Here is a 13733-nt window from a genome sequence, read left to right on the forward strand (position 1 = left end):
TCTCTCTCTCTCTCTCTCTCTCTCTCTCTCTCTCTCTCTCTCTCTCTCTCTCTCCCGGCTGTTTATGAGATTTGTATGAGCTTCAAGAGGATTTTTAAATTGTGTTGTATCCACATTGTTTTCTTCACATTTTTCTAGGTCTACTCAGTTTCTTTAATCAGTGGGCTTGTGTTTTCCATTAAATTAAAAAATGGTCACTGTTTTACAAGCATCTTTTTTTGCCCATTCTATGACATCACCACACATATTCATTAAGCTAATAGCTGTTTTCTGTTCCATTGAGTTCTCTTCATTCTTGACTCTATCCTTTTGTCTCTGCAATCCTAGACTGACCTACAACTCCCCCAGGATAGCCTCTAAGCCTTCAGCTTATATTTACTGCTGTGATGTCTAGTCCGTTGTTCATACGATTTTTTGATATCTGATTAAAATACATTTTCTTTCCTTAGAAATTCTACTTAGATAACTTTATACCTTCTATATCTCTTCAAAATGTCATGATATTTCTCTACCTTCTTGAACATTCAAAATGTATGGATAGGGCCAGGGAGATGGCTCAATGAGAATACGCGCTTCCCTAGCAAGTACAAAGATCTGAGTTTAATCCCTGGTTCCACACACACAAAAATAATAATAATAATAATAATAATAATAGTAATAATAATAATAAATAAATTTTAAACCAAGTATGGATATCAGTAGTTTAATATTCTTTTTAAATTTATTGAAATAAATATTTATTTAACATTTCATCTTTATTTCATCATCCTTTAGTAAATATTTCATCTCAGTCAATTTAGATTCTCATTCCATTTCCTGAATTTTTTTCCCATTACACTTTGTGCTTTCTGTTTCTTGCCATGCCTAGTTATGATTTCATTGAATATTAGACATAAAATTTACATTAGTGCTTGTGGGATTATTTTTCTGTTCCTTCTCCCACAATTCTGTCTCACTATGTAGTTAAGATACACGTGGTGCCATTTTACTTCATTCAGAGCTTTCTCATCAGTTTGCCAGCGATTACAGACTTTCGAACTCTGGACCTTGAGCTTGCCAGGCAGGCTCTGAAGTCGCTGAGCTGTCTCCCCACCCCAATCACTGACTTTCATTTGTCTCTGTGGATCTGACTTCATTGCTAATTTGAATCCTTGGGAGCCTCCGGGAACATCTGCATTTCATTCGGAAATCTTTCCACTCTGCCTGCGAGAACCAAGAACGTTTTCTGTTCCTGCGTGAGTACCAGGGCTTTTTCACCCGCATCTTGCTGCAAATTCACTTTGCAGGCTTGTTATTTTCCTCGAATGTTTGTCCTGACCAAAATTCATCCGGTGACCTGCAGGAAACCCGTGCGACTCAATCTCTGCGTCCCGCTGTTGCCTCTCTGGTATTCTGCCTCTCAAACTCTAATCCTCTCTGCCTCTAAAAATTTTCACACTGTCTCGTCAGTTTGGGAAGCATGTTCTGCTTGGATCTCTTTTTCGTGCTCCTTGACCTTTGTCTCCCTCCACGTGGTCAAAAAGGACAGGCAGAGAAATCATTTCATTAGTTTTACTTCATTCATTTGCCCCATGTTGTCTGGTGCGCAGTGTCTGAAAACCAGTTTCCTTTAATTTATTTTTATTTACTAAACTAACTTAAACATTTATAGAGTCACGACATTTTAAGACTAATTATGCTATTTATTTATTTATTTATTTTTGTATTTGGTACAGGGTCTCGCTATACAACTCGGACTGGTAGCAATCCTCCTGTCTCAGTGCCTCAGTCTCCCCAGCCCAGGCATGCGGCAGCACATTCGATTTCTGGGCAGGCACGGCATGTGGTACCGAGGAAAATAACTCAACTCTTGGTGCTTGCCAAGCAGATGCTTAGAGCGCCATGCTATCTCACCAGTCCCAGTATTTTTGTTTACATCTGGAAAGAACACAGCTTAATAATCAGTAATCACAGCTTTAGCTCTTCAAATACCTCTTAAATAGTGTCTTAGAAATGTGTCCTATTAGGTACAAGTTCAGGTGAATTTCATGTGTTTGTCTATTTTCCCGGGATGTCACTTGCCATAGTATCACATTGGGAGAAATTATTTTGGGGCTACTCCTCAAATGTAATTAGCTCTGTCTCTAATTTTCAACTAGACAAGTTCTGGATGGCATAAAAGTTTTGGGAATGAAGTGACCAAGATAACCTTGATCAGGATGAGTGGATTCATATTGTGTGCAGCTTTCTTTTCTTTTTTTTAATTTTAGGGGAGGATCTACAGGGTGTTCAGGGTTTCACTACTAGATCCAACTGGTAGTGATCCGCCTCTTTACAGCCTCCCAAGAGCTGGGATTACAGGCATGCACCACCACGTCCAGTCTCAATTACAATTTTAGTGCGCCCTGGGGGTGGGGCAGGACAGCCAGGTCCCTGCACCTGCTTGCTGGTGCTTTAATTCACTGAGCTATTTGGCCAACCCAGCTTGTAGCTTTCAGGACTCGTGGGGCTGCATTTCCTGCATTATCTGTGATCATTTATTTCCCAAGCAACTGGGGTGTACCATGCACCCTGCCACCTGGATCATTTCCCCAGAGCAGAGGGTTTTTCTACTCTCTGGCATAGAAAGTAGAATGTTTGGCTGGCACAAAGTGCCATTTGTGACTCTAATGACAGCCATTTAGTTGGGCTCAGCTAAGATGAGCCCACATCTGTACTGCTTTCCAGTAACAAATTACTCCTCCGTATCAATTCCCTGCACCTTTAAGTTGTTCCCCCTTTTTTTTTTATCATTCTGATTCTTTTTGTAGCATTTTGAGGGATTTTTTGAGGGATTTTGAAGTTAGTTTTTACTGATTATTTTAATTGAAAGAATTGTGTGTGCTTATCACACACAATGTGATGCTCAGGTGTATGCATTCACTATAAGAAGATTCAATCCCACTAATTGATATATCCATCATCTCACTGACTTTACAGCAGTGAGAAGGTTCATTAGGTCAGTTTCTATAGAAGAACAGAGAACAGGAAATATATCTACAATAGGCGAGTTTGATCCAGAAGGCTTACACAGTCAGAGTCAGGGCAGGCCACTAAAGCCATTTGTGCACTGGAGTTTGGGGAATCTAGGAGCTCCTTGACCCAGTCATGTGGAATCCACGGAGCAGAAAGGAATGCAGCACAAATTCAAGGTCGGATGTCCAGCAGCTCATGGGTGAGAGAAGAGAGGACTTCAGACTCTGGAGGTCAGTGTCCGAAAGCAACAGGAATAAGCCGCACACCCATTCAGGAGGAAGAGCACTCTTTGAATTAGAAACACTTTCTTCTTCTAGCCTTTTTGTCATTCTACCCAGGCTATCTGCTTCCCATCATAGCACTGGGTCTTCCCTCTCAGTTTTTGAGGAAACATGTCAATCATTCACAGACACATCCGAATCTGTGTTTTACTAATCTGCAAGACACTGCTTTATCCATGCAAGCTACCATAGCATGATTAATAATCACTGATACTAAAGACATATTATTTATAATCATTGAAGTATATGTACATTATTATTAGCTGTGGTCACAATGTAGTATCGTAGCTCACTGAAGCTCATGTATACAAGCCAACTGAAAACATGTTCTCCGATCAGCATCTTTTCTTTATCCATTTCTTTGCCTCCCCAAAGCCTCTGGTAACTACATTCCTAAAATTTCTTTCTGTGAAATACATTGTTTTTGATAAACAAAAAGGGATAAATTAAACTCACCCTTAAAGCTGATGAAATTTATTAACACAAGGCTGCTAAACTACTTTAGAGTTGTAGGGGAAAGGATGATCAGGAGTAGTAGGCACTCTAAAAAATCAAGAGCTCATATTTAAGAGACAGTTTTAAAATAATAATAATAATAATAATAATTAGTCCCGTCCTTGACATTTTTATAAGGTCAGGTTTTAAAGATGATCGGTATCAAAAGGAGGACTGCAGCATATTTTCTCAAAGGGAAAGAAAAAAAGAATTGCGCTGGGAAAGAGAAATACGTTCAGTGTATGTATATGTGCAAAAGCATTTTGGAAATGTTTAGATGATAGGTATAGGAGGCCAGTCTAAAGAAACATGGCAATTATCAATATGAAGCAAAGAGACCAGAAAAGACAGAGAAGGCTACGCTGATTTTGAGTATAAAGGTTGAGTTTCATTTCCAAAACTAAAGGAATGACACCAAGGTAATCACTTACTCCTAAAGCCTACTTAAGCTTATCTTTAAAATCAGAAGTCTCAACTTGATTGGGGCCAAGGTCTCTGCTACTTCTAACTTAGCATGATTTTTATGTCAGACCAGAATATCTTGGAAGGTACTTGTAGAATTCAACGGGACGAGGTTGTTGTTTGCAATACACCGGGAATTGCCCACCATGACCAAGGGAAAGTTGGGGGTGGGGCCTTACCACTTTGGTACAATGTACTTTGTAAAGAAACTAAGCTCTCTTTTCCTGAGCTGGGTAATGGAGTTTTACAGAAGAAAATAAATGATTTGTGTCTATAAAAGAAGCAAGAGCAACAATTGCACATTTTCAAGAGCACCATTAAATGAGTTCTGTTTCCCGCACTGCCTCTGTTCATTTGGATGAGCATTGGAGTGTAAGGTAAAAGGCTGAATTATGTGCAGGGCTAAATGAACCAATTAATTCCTTCTTTCTCGAATATGATGAGAGTGCCTAGAGGAATATAGAGAAGCCTGAAGTTGACCTTTGCAAGTTGCCATAGGCGACCTCCCTGACCAGCACACAAAGCATGTTAATTCTCCTATCCTGATTCAGAAAATCACACATGCAAAAGTAAAGTGAGATTTGCACTAAGGTACAAATACATTTTAATGGAAAGTAAATCACATTGAATAAAATGATTTCTCTTCGCCCTATCATTAACCGATTTTGGCTTTTAAAAATCCTCCCCAACAAACAACAATGTTAACCTTGCATTTCTTAATATTTTCTCCTCCAAAGAAGATAATGTTGTTCTGAATTTCCTGACAATTTTTATTGAATTTTACATGTACTATCCCCAGAGACACCCAGTTAAGATAGAACTAATGTTTAGCAGAAATTTTGTCAAGTTGAACACTTTACTAAACATTTCAGTCTCTCTTCCCATCTATAAAATGGAACAGTTACAGTCTTTGCTCAGAAGATTCTGCTAAGTCTGTAAGGTTATGCACATCATGTCATTAACAAAATGCCAAACATATACTGAACACTTTGGAACGTTAGTGGTCATTAATGGGAGCCTCATGCCTGAAAACGCATAATGGAATGGTTTTCTCATGGTAGAATGTGACAAATGATTTACCTCCAAAGCAACAGAAAATCCCTCCTCGCATGACCTTGGCACCACTTCCTTGTTGGACAGGGCTTTTCAAGCCTTTATTCTACAGTCATGCACAGCCACATGCTTAGGTAGGCCCAGAAGGATAATCTACTGATGCGTAGGAACAGACAGTATGATGCGCATTGACGTCAGGCCCCACCTTCACTACTGCAGTCAGATTCAGCAGTTTTCTCTACTTCACTAATGCCTCTTGAAATAGAAATTATAATGATGCTAAACTCATAGAGAAATTCTGAGGAACGCTTGTGCTAGCGTATCTTTTTCAAAATATCTAACAGCATATATCATGTTCTCCACACTCCTCTATATGATTATGATGTCATGGATTTAATCACCATTATAAAAGGAATATGCCAGATACGGCTCTTGATCACTCAGAAGAGCCAATTATTAAACATTCAAAAACTTGGTGAGCCCCTAGTAAATTGTCGCACACCTTGAACTACACCTTAGTGAGAACGTTTGCACCTCTTGAATTGGCGGACACCAGAACTCTGAACAACACCATAAGGAGGTGCTGCTACCATCAAGCCCTTGTACAGCTCAGAGGCTGAAGTGAGCAACTTGACTCTTTTTTTCTTACACAGATTCAACAATGGCTGCTGCCTAGCATTGATGCCTTCAGATTAGTCATTCGGGTGACCAGATATAAGCAGGCAAAGTTGGTCAAAAATTATAATGAATTAAAATGAGAGAAAAAAATCTTAAGCATTAACTACTCCTTTCAGTAGACCAGCAGAAATCAGCAATATAATTATCCAAGTGAGTCTGTCTGTCTGTCTGTCTGTCTGTCTGTCTGTCTGTCTGCCTATCTATCTGTTTTCCCTTCCTTCTTTCTTTTCTCCTTTCCCTCACCCAAGTTGTTCTTTCCCTTTGAGTAGCTTATTTCCCTTTCACAGTATCTGTTGTGCCTTTCAGACTTTATTTACTCTTTCAGGTTCTTAAACTAAGGAGACAATACAATGTTTATATATGTGAGTCTGATTTATTTCACTTACGAGTCACATCCATTTACTTATCAAAGTCACAAGCGACTCTTTAACAAATGCAAGTTGAAATTCAAATATGCCTTTTAAGCATATGTATCAAACCTCTATACCATGATGCTTTGTGTTTAGTACACTAGATACTACATGTTCCATAAATGTTAACTCTTATTGGTGTTGAGAAAAGCATTTAACTGTGTGTTTCTCTTCCTCTGATCTTTTTCTCCTTTGTCATCTCACACTTAATCATAGTTCTTCACTGCATGTGTTGAGAAAGAAACTTTTTAGTGCTTATTATTTATCTTATACTTTAAAATTATTATGGGCCATAGATATTATTATCTATGAGGATACAGAGATATTAGCGGAGGATACAGTGGGACTGTGTATTAGCTGATGTCTGAACTGCACAGCACTGCAGTGAGCACGCTGCCTTTCCGCACATCCTCATCCTTGCTTCAAATACAAAGACATCTATAAAAACAAAGAATTATGATAGATGCGGAATGATGGAGAGATGTAATTTCTCCCTTAAGTTTGCATTAATTGGCTATGATTTGGGATTTAAATGTCCTGAGAGCCAGTCTCAGCAGTAACACTTTTGAAATGAAGGACCTGCAGGAACATAACTTCACTATCTGTCTCTTCAACAGCGCAGTGTAAGTGGTAGCAATCCTTCTCTGCTGTGATGAAGAGATGCTTAAAGATAATGCGGTGAAGGAGCTCTAAGGAAGAAAGTGATACACAGCCAGCAAGGCAGGGCAGTTAGCAGAGAAGGTAGCTGTCGCACTCCTCTAGACATCTTCATAGTGTTGTTAATGTCAAGAATCAGACCACATATCAACAATTACTGAACACTTGTGTACCAGAATTTTGAAGGATCTGGGAATTTCAAGATGTCACTCAAAAAGTCCTTGACTTCGAGATATTCAAACATTATAAAGCTAAATAGTCTCACATAGATAAGTTTAGAAGGGCTGTAGTAATCCAGAGGGTGGAATGAGGGATTCTTGTCCTGAGGTGTTAAGAACGTTATCTGAGAGGAAGAGATGCTGGAGTGCCTAGCATCGTAAGTGCTGTGAGCATGCCAGCGTCTAGCGACGCAGAAGTTCAGTTCATTGCAATCTTCTAGTTTATTTACAGCAGTAATCTCTTATGCACAGACTGGAGGATTCTCACTGAAAACATAAGATGAATAAAATTGAACTTCTGACCTTTGTATCTCTTATAAACTTTATCTTCTAAGTCCACTTTACTTTATTAAGGATGTTCTTTTTTTTTTCTGTCTCAAATGGAAATAGGTAAACACATTCGAAATACGCAAACACCAGGTTTGCATTAGGCTTTAACTTCCTTCTTTCCCATTTTGTTAATTACAAATTTAGACACGAGTGCATTCTTACATTTTCAGTCTCAAAATATTCAAGCCTACATGAGTTAAAGAAAACATGAAAATTCCCTGTCAGCTTCACTTACCCTTCACTTTTTAAAAATTAACTGTGGTTAGATTTTCTTAGCCCTTTTTGCTAATTTCTCGTTACTTTGGCAAAGGTCCACATAAAGATACACAAATTTTATTTATGCACATTTTTTTCTTTTCATTTTAACCGTGTTTTCCTAAAGCTTGGTTCTTTCAGCTAAATAAGCAGAAAGAGAGATAGCTTCTCAAAAGCACGTGCAGGGCCAAGGAGATGGCTCAGTAGAATAAGCACATCCCTGGCAAAAGCAAGGGCCTGAGTTCAATCCCAGCTTCTGCAAAAAACAAAAACAAAAACATATAGGTCAAGCACATGTATTTTTGTATCATATGATTTCATGTATTGTTTTAATGTTGTCTTCAAGATCATCATTAGCAAAATACTACACATAAACCTTAATATGTTCAAATGTTACCCAACATGCCTGAAATGCAAAATTCATCTCTTTTACACTTCTCATTCAGCTTGCTGCTTTCAAATGCAGTTACCAGTTAACTATGGTTAAATTTTCTTTAACCAGGGTCTTTTTCTTTCCTTTCCTTTTCTTTCTTTCTTTTTTTTTTAAAAATGTATTTGGTTATTACAAGGTCTCACTACACAGCTCAGATTCATAGTGATGCTCTGTTTTCAGCCTCCCCAGCACTGGGATTACAGGCACTTGCCACCATGACCGAACTTTGTGGCCAGCCCAGTCCAGCCTGGTGGTGGGGCTGGTGAAGCACGTGGTGCTGGGGATCAAACCTAGGTCCCTGAGTTTGCCTAAGCTTGACTAAGCAGGTGCTTTAGTCCACTAAGCTAACTCATGGACCCCTAGAGTTTATTTCTTACAAAATTTCAAATTATCATGCATGAATTGTATGATAATTTGAAATTATCAATATGATAATTGAAATTTTATGTGTGTGTGTGTGTGTGTGTGTGTGTAAAGTGGTATGTATATATACAAATATTTTAAGTAGGAAGATTATGGACAAATTGTGGCACATCTTGTCTTTAAAAATCTTGAACAATAGAACTTGAAGACCTTTCAGCATCACTGTTTTTACAGAAGCGTATTGTTTTAATGCTTAATACTGTATTTGTCATATAGATGTCAATTAATTTGTTTAAAGAGCTTATAATTTCACAGGCTGCTCAGATAGCTCAGTGGACTAAAGTGCCTGCTTAGGCAAGCACGAGGAGACTGGGGTTCAATCCCCATGCCATGCCAGCCTCACCCCCGGGGCACACTGAGACTGAGATTGAGACTGGGTGTGGTGGCATGTGCCTGTAATCCCAGAGGTTGGGAAGCTGATAACACGACAAACACTATGATTTAATCTGTGCACTGAGACCCTGTAGATCCTGTGCTAAATACATTTTTTAAAAAGCCAAAAAAGAAAGTAAAACGAGTCTATAATTTCATATTCTTTTATTTTAAAGAGAAAAAAAAAGAAAAAATGTACAGAATGTCAAAACATGATGGGAAATTAACAATAGTTATTATATTTCATATTGTTATCTTCAAAGCAGTTACTCAGATTACCAGGTACAGGCAAGCAAAGTTGGAAAAATAATATAAGCACTCACTGTTCCTTTCAATGAACTGATAGAAATTAGCAGTACTATTATCTTAGCTATCTTGCGTATGTATTTGTGTCTTTTTTTTCTCCTTCCTTCTTTTTTCTTTCCAACCATCTCAGTTGTTCTTTCCAATATGTCCAAGTATGATCAGCTCTGATATCCAGGGATTCTGAATACATGAATTTAACCAACTACAGCTCAAAATATCTGGAAAAATAAATGTCATTTGTTCTCAAGATGTTCACACTAAGCAGGCATGGTGCCTCAAGCCTGTAATCCCAGCACTCAGGAGGCTGAGGCAGAAGGATTGTTGCAATCTCAAGACCAGCCTGCACTACAAAGTGAGCTCAAGGTCAACCTTAACTGCATAGTGAGAAGTTGTCTCAAAAAAAAAAAATGGCCAAGACGTTTACATTGTTTTCTTGTCAGTATCTTATAAATAGTACAGTATAAAAACTATGTATATAACATTTATGGTAGATTAGTAATGACATATTATAAGTAATCTAGGTATCAGGTAAAGGATAAGGCAAGATGTGCAGGGTTAATATGCAAACATTAAGGGTTCTGGATCCGAGGCTCTTGCTATCCACATTGTGTCCAGGATCTAGACCACAGACCTGGAAGAGCGAACTGAGTGTATAGATTCAGTAATATGCATTTCCAAATGAAGCAGGCCAAATTATCTCTACCTTCCAGTCTATGGGACACATGCCCCTTAAAGTGTGCATTCTAGAATTGCCTACAAAATAGTCAGCATTACACATTAGGTTGAGAAGGTACATCAAATCAGAAAGACATTCTGACTGAACATTTAAAAGTTCATATTTTAATTGGTGAAAGGGAAATAAAGAACAGTGGTGATGGATGGAAATCTGGGCATGTCAAAGGATATGTAGGTGCATGGATAGAAGGTAGATCAATAAATAATAAGAGAAATTATGCAGCACAATGTAGTATATAGAATGGGTAGTAGAATAGACAGTAACTGAGAAACAGGAGCCATTTTAAATACAGGGAGTCTGTCTGAAAAGATGCTTTGAATTAGGAATTTAATAATTAAATCAGATTAAAATTATAAAATTTATAAATTAAGTCATCACTTAATTATTGTTTTATTTGATTAATTATATTTTTATTTTTTATTTATGTACTACAGGGTCTCGCTACATGTAGAGATCCTCCTGTGTCGTCCTCCCCAGGGCTGGGATTACCATGCTTGGGGTTCCAGTGCCGACACGGCACACAGTACTGGGGATCTAACCCAGGTCCTTGCACTTGCCAAGCAGGTGCTTAGACTGACAAGCTATCTTGCCAGCCCACCTTATTGTTTTCTTTAAATAATTATTGTGCGTAACTTTTTATCTTTCTAAGCATTTTGTCTTCAAATTGCTATAAAATGGCACTGCATTTCCTCTACTTTTTGATTAAATTATATTTTCTTTATTGATTTACAGAGTATGAGCCTTTACATTCTTAATAGCTGGAATTAAATTGTCAAGATTGAGATTTGCTTCAAATTTATGAATTAATATGTTAGGGAAAACTGAAGATATTTAATTTTGCATAATAATACCCTTTAATTTAACAGCCATATGGCTTCCATACAGACATGATTTGCTATATTTTCTTTACAGTGATTTAATCATCTTGCCATTTACAAAGTGCCAGCAACTACAAAATCTCATGCATAACACCAAGCTATAATTTACAAAGAGAACCTAAGGAAAACCTGAATATTAAGCATCAAATAGCCAATGTCAGCCCTATATATTGCAAGCTCCAGGGACATCAACTTATATTTCTTTTTACAACTGAACTCCAAACATGACACTCAGGCAAGGACAAGATATGAAAAGCAATGGAAAAACTAGGTTAACTGCCTTTGCTTCTGTCTTTGGAATTCTGCAGGAAATTAAGACTAAGAAATTAATACAAATTTTAAAGTTTTTTATAGTTCATATATTTTAAATGAGGAAAGAAAAGAGAAGCATCAGGCATCGCTTGGTTTTAGAGTTTCTGACAGTTGAAGCTGCCCAAGGTAGCTTTTGGTATTGTTCCACCAGCAGATCGCTTGCACTGGGACCTTGGCAAGTCCAAGGTTTTCTTAGTTTCAGCTGTGTCGCACACATGACCAGATTGTGAAATCTATCAGAATTACTTGGACTACAAGGTCATCCTTATAGATAATGATTTGACTTTCAAAGCATTCCCTATCACAAATAATCATCAGACAGTTTTCATGTTCTCTTTTACAAGTTAAAATATGTTTCCTTCCTTTGTTGGTATGTAACCTCATTTGCGCTTAATAAGAGAGACTAGAGGGTCCTGGAGAAATAGCTGAGTGGTCTAAGCACATGCCTGGCAAGTGCAAGGCCCCAAGATCCATCCCCGGTACCACCATGCAGGTCCCAAAATCAGTGTTGGGGAGGCTGAGACAGGAGGATCACTAATATTCCAAGTTGTATAGTAGAGTCCCTGTATCAAATAAATAAATATATAAAAGATTTGTTAAAAATTTAAAAAGGGACTGTAAATAAACAGATATGATATTTATCCTCAGCTTTCCTATTAAAGGAAAAACAAATGAAAACAGAACACACACATGCAAAAACATTAAGGATTAACCGCTCCTTTCTATAGACCGATGGAAATCTACAGTACAGTTAGCCAACCCATCCTGCTTCCATACATGGATACCTTTTTTCCCCATTCCATCTCCTTTCCTTCTCATCTCAGTAATAAAAACAAGCCTATTGTTAAAGGCCAATATTTAATGATAAATAGATTTTTCTGCAAGAATTGTGTTTTATCATTTATGATTTTGTTTTCGCTGAAAGCTTCATCAGAAAAGCTGAACAATATCCTCCATTTCAATCAGTCCAGCTGAACATACATTGTCACCTTCTTTATGGAGGTTGCTGGTCAAGCCATTGCAACAGGACCGAGAGCAACGTGATGAATGAACTCACTCTCTTGAGCTCATGTTCTCAAATCTCACAAAATTTAAATCACACTGAATTAAATCACAACAGCCTCATGGAGTAGGTTGACAACACTGGTGGCGATGACTTTTTCCCACTTCAAAGATGAAGGAAGCAGGGTAACATTCACAAAGTACTGTTTCCAACCAACCAATGTGGAGTTTGAGGCAATTCCTATGCTAACATCAATTGTATTTTCAAAGACAAACCAACCACTATGAATTTTGGGATAATTATTATGTACTGCCCAAAGGAATTATGATATCTGGCTTCAACTGTTTCTCTGAGCAAAGAAATACTAGATGCCATAGTTGTGTCTACCAATCTTGAGCCAATCTGAAACCTCCAGGTTCTACAGTTACGTAAAACTTTCCTGGAAAGGCTCCAGTGGGCCAGCACACGGCATGCAATCTTGGGCAGACTCTAGCCTAATAAAGAGGAACAAAGATGTGAATATACATTTGATCTCTTGTACCTGGTACTCATCTTGAGACAGGAATAGAAGATCTCTCTCTCTCTCTCTGTCTCTCTGTCTCTCTATCTCTCTATATCTCTGTCTCTCTCTCTGTATCTGTCTGTGTCTCTCTCTGTCTCTCTGTCTCTCTCTCTCTCTCTCACACACACACACACACACACACACACACACACACAGAGTAAACCCCATTGATCTATGGATACCTGGAGGCCCCTCAATAACAGGACGAGTTCCAGTCAACTCTATCATATAAGACATTTCTAAGAGCAGCCACTTTCTTTATCATCTTATGGCCATAAATAGTACTGAACTTTTTTCAAAAAAATCAGTATATTTCACTTTATTTCCAATGAAGAGAATTATGACTCAAAGAGCTTCGTGTGCTTCCCATTCAGATCGATGGAGCAAGTCTTAGTAACATTACTTAATCACTTCCTTGGCATCATTTCCTTTTTTTTTCTTTTGTGTTTTGGGGAAGGGTCTACAGGGTGTTCAGGGTCTCACTACTAGAACGGACTGGTAGGGATTCTCCTGTTTACAGTCTCCCGAGAGCTGGGATTACAGGGGCACACCATGCCCAGTCTCAATTCCCATCTCAGCATGCCTTAGGGGCATAGCCGGGCCCTGTGCTTGCTTGCAGCTGCTTTAATTTAATGAGCTATTTGGCTGGTCCTTTCGCTTCTATGTGTAAATATTCTCTTCTCAATTGGTTTCTTTACAAAAACAGTATCCAATAAAATTTTCTGTGAGGAATAAGATTATTGTGGGTAAACAACTTAGTAGATGGCTCTCTCACCCATTTCAATGTTGAATTACCATTGTGACCCTATAGGTTCCTACACGTAGGTTATATCAGATTAAACATCTTTAAAAGTGCTGCTTTACAGAAACCAGCA

Source organism: Octodon degus, unplaced genomic scaffold (assembly GCF_000260255.1).
Source record: "Octodon degus isolate 3935 unplaced genomic scaffold, OctDeg1.0 scaffold00018, whole genome shotgun sequence".
NCBI lineage: Eukaryota > Metazoa > Chordata > Mammalia > Rodentia > Octodontidae > Octodon > Octodon degus.